Source organism: Jaculus jaculus, chromosome 1, assembly GCF_020740685.1.
Source record: "Jaculus jaculus isolate mJacJac1 chromosome 1, mJacJac1.mat.Y.cur, whole genome shotgun sequence".
Lineage (NCBI taxonomy): Eukaryota > Metazoa > Chordata > Mammalia > Rodentia > Dipodidae > Jaculus > Jaculus jaculus.
The window spans coordinates 258,270,795-258,280,606 of NC_059102.1; positions in this window are offsets into that span (position 1 = coordinate 258,270,795).

A 9,812-nucleotide genomic window follows, 5' to 3' on the forward strand; every position below is an offset into this window, starting at 1 on the left:
ACAGGCTCCACCTTGCAGTCGAGAGGCCATGTGTGTACAAGGTCCCTGAAGGAAGGAAGAGCCCCTTGGCCCCCTGCCCCTGTTCCACTCCAGTCTGAAGGCCTCACCTTAGGCCAGCAGTAGGAAGGGGCTTTTCAAAGTTCTCGCTCCCAGGCACCCGCTTCTGATGAGACCTGCTGGCAGAGTCATCCTCTCCCCAGCAAGCCACCCAGGCAGCAGCTGATCTTTGCACAAAGCCAGATCAAGTGCCAGAAGTCCAGAGCTGGTGGGACTGTCACTCCTGCACCGATCGCGCCCATGCCCCACTGTGGCTTCCACAGTTACCAGAACCAATCCCCCAGTGTCCAGAACACTGCCATCATCAAACCCAAGATCCCGAGCAGGCCCTGGTGTAGAGAAATGCTGAGTAACTGGTATGTGAAGAGGGAAAGAGAATGGACAGATGGATAGATGGATGCATGCATGCATATAGACATGTGTTTACTTGAGTGCCTCCTTGAGCCCGGCCCTGTGCTAGGCACTGATAAGCCAGTGGTAAACCAAACACTAATATCCATACCGTTTCAGAGCTGCAGGGAGACGGATAATAAATCAATAAGCCATAAATATGAAATCTGTCCAGAACTGGGCAAGAACTGTGGGAAAGATAAAGTAAGGCAAAGGCAGAGTGATGATGTATCAGAGTTAGATTCTCTCTGAGCAGTGACAGGAGTCCACGCAGTACTCAGGCAGGCTGCCTTTGCGACACCCGGAGCAGAGCATTCCAGTAGAAGGCGGAGCAGGTGCAAAGGCTCTGAGCGAGGGAGCGCATGCTTGGTGGGCTGAGGGGACCATCAGGAGGCTGCTTGGCTGTGCGGCTGAATAACGACAGAGCCAACGTAGAGATGAGACAGGGAAGAGAAGCAAGGATGGGCAGGCAGAGGGACAGACCAGAGCTAAGGAACACCCAAGTCTGGGGAGTGCTGACAAGTGGAAGGAGGGGTCTGGCTGGTGGTCGCAGTTCTGCCCAGAGTCCGAATACCCCTCAAATCAATATGTCACCATGAAAATTCCTAGCTATTGGTGCCACGTCTGCTGCACCGTGGACACACACGCCTGCTCTGCTATACCTGGCAGAAAGTTGCGTCTCCTGGGCTGAGCACAGATGAGGAGTGCCAGGGGAAGATGACTGTCAGAGAGGGGGGCTGCAGAAAGACAGGTCAGCTCCTAACCCCAGAGATGCCATCTACACTGATAAAGATACCAGGGGGGTCCCAGTGACTTCCACACTCCTGACACTCATGCTTCATGTGCTCATGCTCCTCCCCACCCCTGTCCGCGGGGGCCTCTGGGGTGTGATTGAACCCCCACTCTCTGTAACTTTAACAACAAGGTCTATGGCTGAAGATCCAGGCTCAGGACTTTTACTGACGATACTTGGCGAGGTGGTTTAACCTCTCAGCGCCTGAGGTCATCTATCACATGAGAACCCCTGACTTTTGACCACTTGTCTTCCACAATAGGAGTTGGAACTTTCTTCGGTGTGTCCTACCACTTCAGTTACCTGAGGAGCACTTGTGGGTGAGGGCTTGGTCTCTAGGACCACCCAGGCCCTCCCCTCGATGGAGGATTGAATGAAGGAAATGGAACCAGAGCATGTCCAGGTCTCAGACCTCAAATGCCACAGAGGTGGTCACAGCGGCTATAATCCTGGAAACTGACTCTGGCCCAAACCCGTCCTGTGGGTCACACCAATCAGGGACTCCTCCCTGTACCAGGGAGGGAGGAGCCACCAGGTGCTGGGTGGGGGGCATTTCCCAGACAAGGCAGAGAGGGTCAGGAACGGGCCTGAGGTCACACCAGAGCAGTCTGACTCCAGAACCTGCCCAGACCCTGGTGAGACCAGCCTTAGCCCATCCCCACTGAGTGGAGACAGGGAAGATACAAACCTCTTTCCCTGCCTGAGCACATGGTAGGCATGGAGGATCAAGAAGGGTCTCAGCTCTGCGTTCCATGCTCCAGGCTCAGTTCCCATGCTCCCTGAGAGCTGGTGCTGCCCACGAGGTCAGAAGATGGACTCCCCGTCTCTTCAGGTCATGCTCAGCTATGGTATTGCTGAGTAGGCGCCTGCCCAAGCTGTGGAGGACTGAATGAGCTCTGACCCACTGTTCTAGGCATGGCCTAAGGGATCTGAGCCATTTTTTACAGTTCCTGAATTCATGCACTAAGCTAATATTTGCCCAGTTAGTAATATGTAACAGGACCTCTGATTTAGACAACAGGTGGTATAGAGGTGGTTAGGCAGGGGCCTCTGGAGTAGACTCTACCCCACTTCTAGGTCTGAGGTATGTTCCCCAACTGGGTGTTTGGGGCATTGATCTCTGTGGTAAGGGGCCCATGGGAAGACCCTGAAGTGCTCCTCACCCTGACTGGCACATGCTTGGGTGCTCTGTAAATGTCCTCAGAGCAGACAGGAGGGAGTTCTGGCTTGGACAGCCCCTCATAGTTCAGAGTTGGCCCCTGTTGAAGTTGGCCACTGCTGCTTCCAGGGAAGCCGAGACCCTTCCAGGTCTCCATGGCAAGACTGGGCACGTGAGGCCACTGCTCTGGGGTCTGCCCCGCGACCTCACTGTGTTTGCAGAAAGGGGACAGAAGAAGCCGGGCGTGGTGACACATGCTTTTAATCCCAGCACTCAGGAGGCAGAGTTCGAGGCCACGTAGTGAATTCCAGGTCAGCCTGGGCTAGAGTGAGACCCTACCTCACAAAAAAGGAGGGGGCAGAGGAAGGATCAATGTCACCTCTCTGACTATAGTAAACTCAGCAAACCAGGCATGGTGGCACCCCAATAATCCCAGCAGGAGGTTGAGGCAGGAGGACCAAACATTTGATCTCCCTTTGATCTCCCTTCCCCCAATAAGTTCATGGGGAATTCATTCAGGGCTCCACATCCTGGGATCATGCGGATGTTCTGTGGGAGGTCTGGGGTCAGAAGCCCTAGCTGGATCCTGCATCTGACACTCAGTGGCAGTATGAGCTCCTGCAGGGCCCTTCTCTCTGCCTCAGTCTTCCTCATCTGTGAAGTGGGAACAAGACAAGAAGAGGCCCATCCTGAAGTGTTTTCAGGTGCGTCACATGATGAGGTGGGGGAGGGGCAGGGAGCCACTGGAAATGCCCTCTGACAGCTGAAAAGGCTCTCCTGATATGCTAGCAGCTCTGAGAAGTGTCTGTCTCCATTTAACATATGGGGACACTAAAGGCAACGGAAAGCCAAATGCCCAGACACCATGAGTCAGTAGCATCAGGCCACATCCTTGATGTTCCCCTGTGACACTTGCCTTTGAGCAGCACAGGGCAGGGCAGGGCAGCCCCACCTCACTGCCTCGTGTAGCATCTGCAGCCAACACCCCCAGCCCAGGCCTCCTCAGAGCTGGCACAGCGCACCCACGAAACCCAGGAAACTGCAGAAACCAAATGTCACCGCTGCGGCAGAGCACGCAGCTGCTGGGCTGACGGAGAGGCGCAGAGGCGCTGAGACACTGAGGCCCCCCAGCTGGCTCACCCACACAGCGGACTGCCTTTCCCATATACCACCCCAACTTCTGCCAGGGAAACTCTACCTGCCCCACTCTGGGGACCCTTCTTCCAAAAAGACCTCTTCGCCTTGTTCCCTCCACCAGCAGGCACAAAAGTTCCTCGTTCCTTTGCCTGTGGGCACACGCACATCAGCTCTCTGAGGCACCCTCATGCCAGGCTCTCCTAATGCTGTCTCCTGCTGCATTTGGTCCCCATGACAACCGTCTAGAAAGGATTGCTTTGGGGAGATTGGACAGGTTGTGTTGCCAAGCCGTGAGTGCCGGTGATAGGATGTGAATGGACACCTTTGTCAGACAACAGGTCCCTGGCTTAGCACTCTATCAGGCATCTTCTCGGCCAGTGTACTTCATTCATTCACCCAGAATTTTCCAAAAATGGGCCTAAAGCTGGTCTTTGTTGGGCATGAGACAGACACACTCCCTGCCTTTAGAGAGATGAGGAAGTATGGTAAGGAATTTTTAAAATATCAGTGAAGTAGCCAGATGTGATGGTACACACCTTTTTTTGTTGTTGTTGTCTATTTATTTATGAGAGAGAGAAAGAAGCAGGGGTGGGGGTGGGGAATGGATGCACCAGGGCCTCCAGCCACTGCAAAGGAACTCCAAATGCATGCACCTGCCACCTTATACACCTGGATTTATGTGAGTACTGGAGATTTGAACCTGGGTCCTTTGGCTTTTAGGCAAGTGCCTTAACTGCTAAGCCATCTCTCCAGCCCCGATGATGTACACCTTTAATCCCAGCACTCAGGAGGCAGAAGCAAAGGATCCTGGGACAAACTGGAGGATCACCATGAGTTCAAAGCCAGCCTGGTGCTACAGAGTGAGTTCCAGGTCAGCCTGGGCTAGAGTGTGACCCTACCTTGAAAAAAACAATCAGTGAAAATTATTCAAGTAGTCCAGTAAGTATGAAGACAAATATTTACGTGTAAAGTAAAAGCAATGAAGAAAGTATAAAATCGGGAACCCACATTAGCCAGGTAACCAGGGAAGGTCTTTTGGAGGTCCTGGGAAAAGAGGACCCAGGGCACAGCACACAAGCAGGAGGAACAGCGTGTGCAAAGGCTCAGAAGGACAAGAAGCTGAGCTCCAAGTGTGGCCCGAGCAGAGAGAGACACTGACTTGAGTCCCCCTGGACATGCTGGAGGACAGGCATCCGTAGGCCTTTGAAGCCTTGAACCCACTGGTCCTTTGCAGGCCAGAGCTGGCTACTCTCCTCACTGATGGAGGGCTGGTAAACTGAGGGTTTTGTTTAAGTTAAGGTGAGGCATGTTTTATTTGTTCATCAGTGACATGAGGGATTGTTTTTGTGTGTGTGCTATAGACTGGAATTTAAAATATTAGGATAGTTGGATGAATTAATCATAGTTTTCTTTTTCTTGTTGTTGTTACTTTAACAGTCTCTCCACCTTGTCTTCCACTCTATCCAGATCATCAGCAAAATAACAATTTGCAACCTTATTTTTATCACTTTCAAATTCCCATGGTGTAAGTATTCTCAGCAGAGCTGATGTCAAGATACCAAGCAACCGAGTGCAGAACCCTGAACGATCAGGGACCCAACATGCTCAGTGGTCCTATGACCCCATCGCAGTAAGTGTGGTAACAAACCACCACAGACTAGGTGGCTTGAAGAACAGAAATGTGTTGTCTCTGGGTTCTGAAGTCCCAGGATGAAGGTGTCCATAGAGCTGGCTGCCTCTGAGGGCCATGAGAACCTGATGCATGCCTTCTCCCTGCTTTCGGGGGGGTGCAGCCATCTTTGGTGTTCCCGGGCTTGTGGAGTTGAAAGATCTGAATGCAGTAAGAACTGCGGACTGTAAGGTTTGGCTCGGGAGGGTGAGAAAGAGCTTTGCTTAGACTGGGCTAGAGGCAATTTGTATGAAAAGCTTGCTGTTATGCCCGTGTCCTGAGAAGTTGTGCAGGGTTGCTTTGCATAGAAATGAACCGGTGTGAGCAGAGGGCTATGGCACAGAAAAAAAGGAAATCATTGGGCCTCAACTACTGCCCATTCACCTGAAAATTATTTGAAAGATTACAACCATTGAGACTGAACCAGCTAACCTGCGCTGGGGCAACAGGAAGAATGTAGGGGTCTGAGTGCGCAAGGGGTGTCCTGTTCTTCAAAGTCTGCTTTATTCCCCCCTGGATGAACAAATTGGCACCCTACCTGGTATTGTGGAGTATAAGACATGCAGGAAAGAGAGTCATTGAGTTTGCAACACGGTCTTGTGTTTTGGAAATGGCCATGGGCAGTGTGAAGCAGGTTTGCTAGATGCCTGCATGGAGACCCCATGGGGCCATGAGGATGAACCGTGGATTGCAGTGGAGACCCAGTGGAGATGCCGGGACCATGAGATGGCTGCTAAGGAAAGCTGCTGGCACTGATGAAGTTTTCCAGGACTGTGAGTGGCCTAGCAGGAGGGGCGGAATTGAAACTCCAGAGACTTGTTGCTGGTTAGAATTGTGGGGCTTGGAGATTTGTCACTGACAAGAGTTGTTGGACTTGAAGCTACAGAGTTTGATGTTTTTCCTGGTTGATTTAAATCTTGTCTTGGTTGAATATTGCTTTGCTGTGCCCAATGCTATCTTTTGCAGTGTGAGGGTTTATTCTGTGCCATTATGGGTTTGGGGAGGGGTGGATTTTTTGGTATTATGGCTCAGTTAAAAGACCTTGGACTATGGGGATATATGAACATCATTGGAATTGATAAAAACTATGGGAACCTTTTAAAGTTGGGCTGAATGCATTGTATTTTATATCATGTATGTATATCAGTTTATGGGGCCAGGGACAGAATGTGGTGGTTTGATTCAGGTGTCCCCAATAAACTTAGGTATTCTGAATGCTTGTTCTTCCCAGCTGATGGAAATTGAGAATTAATGCCTCCTGGAAGCAGTGTATTGTTGGGGGTGGGCTTATGGGTATAATAGCCAGGTTTTCCTTGCAAATGTTTGGCTCACTCTCCTGTTGCTATTGTCCACCTTATGTTGGCCAGAGGGTGATGTCCACCCTCTGCTCATGGCATCGTTGCCCCCTGCCATCATGGAGCTTCCCCTCAAGCCTGTAAGCCAAAATAAACCTCTTTTTCACCAGCTACTCTTAGTTGGGTGATTTCTACCAGCAATGTGAACTTGACTGCAACACTGAACTATACCCCAGTCTCTGATTTCACAGTGGCTAGTCAACAATGCATCACAGATTGCCTAAACATTTACCAAGCAGTTCTTATGAGCCAGCTCAAGCAGGCTCCCCTACCTACACTAGCCCTGTCCTCCGCTTGGTTCTGGCCTGCATCCCCGGCTGACTTCCTATGGGCTTAGCTGAGGGATAGGTCAGGCATATGGGGTTTGTGTCCTGTGCATCTCCTCAGAGGAACTGCAAAAGCTTGGCCATGCCAAGAGAACCAGAAAAACCTTCAGCATTGCTCTGTCCCTCTGAGGTGACAATGTTTCATTTCATCCAGGACTGCTGTAGCTTGGAAAGTTCTGTGTTCCAGGAAGCCCCTTTGGTCCCAGGCAAACAGGGACAGTTGATCCTATGATCATACAGATATTTGGTCACAACCCAAAGAAACAGCCTACTGTAGTACAAAATTCAGTGGGGAGCCGGGCATGGTGGGGTACACCTTTAATCCCAGCACTTCGGAGACAGAGGTAGGAGGATTGCTCTGAGTTTGAGAACAGCCTAGAACTAGAGTGAGTTCCAGGTCAGCCTGAGCTACAGTGAGAACCTGCCTTGAAATAAATGAACAAATAAATAAGCAATAAAATCCGCCAAGCTCAGGGGTTTGCTTCCTCTGAGGTAGGACTGGGACCAGAGGCCACTCAGCAGACACTGAGTAAGGCAAGCAGTGGTGTATATTTTCATATCTGGGCCAAGCCTGAAGATGGCAGAAGTGTGGAGCCAGGGTGCTTCAAGGAGTGGGTTCAAGTCTTAGGTCGCCACACACTACCTAGGTGACCTTAAAAGGTAGCTACCACCGGGTGTCTCAGTGGCATGCTCATTCCTCATTAATGGTGTCCAGTCATACTGTCAGGACATGGAGCCAAACACTAGGGTTGTGAATGTTCTCTTTAAAAACCACTTTAGCTGGGCATGGTGGTGCACGCCTTTAATCCCAGCACTCGGGAGGCAGAGGGAGGAGGATCGCCGTGAGTTCAAGGCCACCCTGAGAATGCAGAGTGAATTCCAGGTCAGCCTGAGCCAGAGTGAGACCCTACCTTGAAAAACAAAAAACAAACAAACAAAAAAAAAAACCACTTTAGAACTATTTCCACTTTGCCTGCTTAGATGTTGTTTATACACTCAGAACAAAACCTGTGAGTACCTAGCTATATTAATTATACAAAGAGACTGAAACCACATGTGGGATTTAGGGTGTAGTGGGGGTTGAACCCAATCCCAAAACATGCCATTCTTAGAATGACTGGCCCAAGAGGTTTCTAGGCCAGCCTATGCCAGAACTAAAACCCAAGTAGGCAGCTCTGGGGGCTGGAAAAGTGGGAGGAAGGCAGGCACAACTTCTAAATCCAAGAGGATGTCTGTGTTTCCAGGCAAGCTGTGCAGTGTGACACACATGTTCATGTCACAGAGTGGCTTCTGCTCTTTGAGGCTGCATAGCCCCAGAGGAAAGAAACTGTGACCTGTTACACAGAAGAGGTGGACACAGCCCTCACCAATTGCATGGGAATAAAGCTCTTTGCTTTCCCACTTGCCTGTGAGTTCTTCAGACATTAATCAATACATCGGGTGCAGAGTGAGGTGAGCAGGTCACACTCTTTGTTTGGCCCTGCCTCTAACCAGGGGGAGGCAGGCTTCTATCTCCTATCTCATCATCAAGATTGAAATTTGAGGGCTGGAGAGATGGCTTAGCGGTTAAGCGCTTGCCTGTGAAGCCTAAGGACCCCGGTTCGAGGCTCGGTTCCCCAGGTCCCATGTTAGCCAGATGCACAAGGGGGCACACACGTCTGGAGTTCGTTTGCAGAGGCTGGAAGCCCTGGCACGCCCATTCTCTCTCTCTCCCTCTATCTGTCTTTCTCTATGTCTGTCGCTCTCAAATAAATAAATAAAAAATTTAAAAAAAAGATTGAAATTTGAGAAATGAGACTCAGAAAGATGACATCGCTTGTTTTGGAAAGTGACAGAGTATAGATTGGAGCCCAGGTCCCCTCAGATTTATTTTGGTTTACGGGCTCAAGAGGAAGTTCCACGATGGCAGGGGGAAACAATGGCATGAGCAGAGGGTGGACATCACCCCCTGGCCCACATAAGGTGGACAACAGGAAGAGAAGAGTGTGCCAAACACTGGCAAAGGGACACTGGCTATAATACCCATAGGCCCGCCCTCAACAATACACTCCCTCCAGGAGGCATTAATTCCCAAATCTCCATCAGCTGGGAACCTAGCAGTCAGAACACCTAAGTTTATGGGAGACACCTGAATCAAACCACCACAGAGGTGGATAGAGAGAAACAGAATGGGCACATCAGGACCTCTAGCCACTGCAAATGAACTTGACACATGGTCTACCTTATACATCTGGCCTTACGTGGATACTGGGGAATCAAACCCAGATCATTAGGCTTTGCAGGCAAGAACTTAACCACTGAGCCATCTCTTCAGCAATCCTCCCCACCAGCTTTTTAATGTTATTACTCTGTCTCATCTATTGTAGCTATAGTAATTACCTGCCTATTACGGATGCTAGAATCTTCCTCAGAGAAATTTATTTGTTTTGCACATCCTTATTTGTTGTTTATTTATTTTTTCAGTGCTAGAGATAGAACCCAGGGCCTTGTGCATAATAGACAAGAACCCCACCAAAGAGCTAGCCATGGGTCATAATTTTAAAACCAGAATTCTCAACCCTCACTCCTCCTTCTCATATATTTATTATACAGGTGGGAGACTGAGGCTTGGAAAAGTGACAAGTCAATAACTTGATGAGTAAACAGTCTCTCTTAAGTGCGCACACACAAACAGGACAGAGTTGCAAGATGCTGGCCATCTGGGAAAGATGGAACTGGGGACAAAGCCATCCAGTCCTTTTCTAGGGCCACCATGTGATGGGCAAGACCTCTCCTCACTACTAGGGCCGCTAACCAGCCCCAAGTTTAAACCTCAACCTTGCACTTCTTTGTTTGCCTGCCCTTCCACCCAGCCTGCCTTTCTCCAAGATAAAGAGGCCTTGGGAGGAGTCCCGTGTCCTCATTCCACACTGCTGGGTGTTCTCTG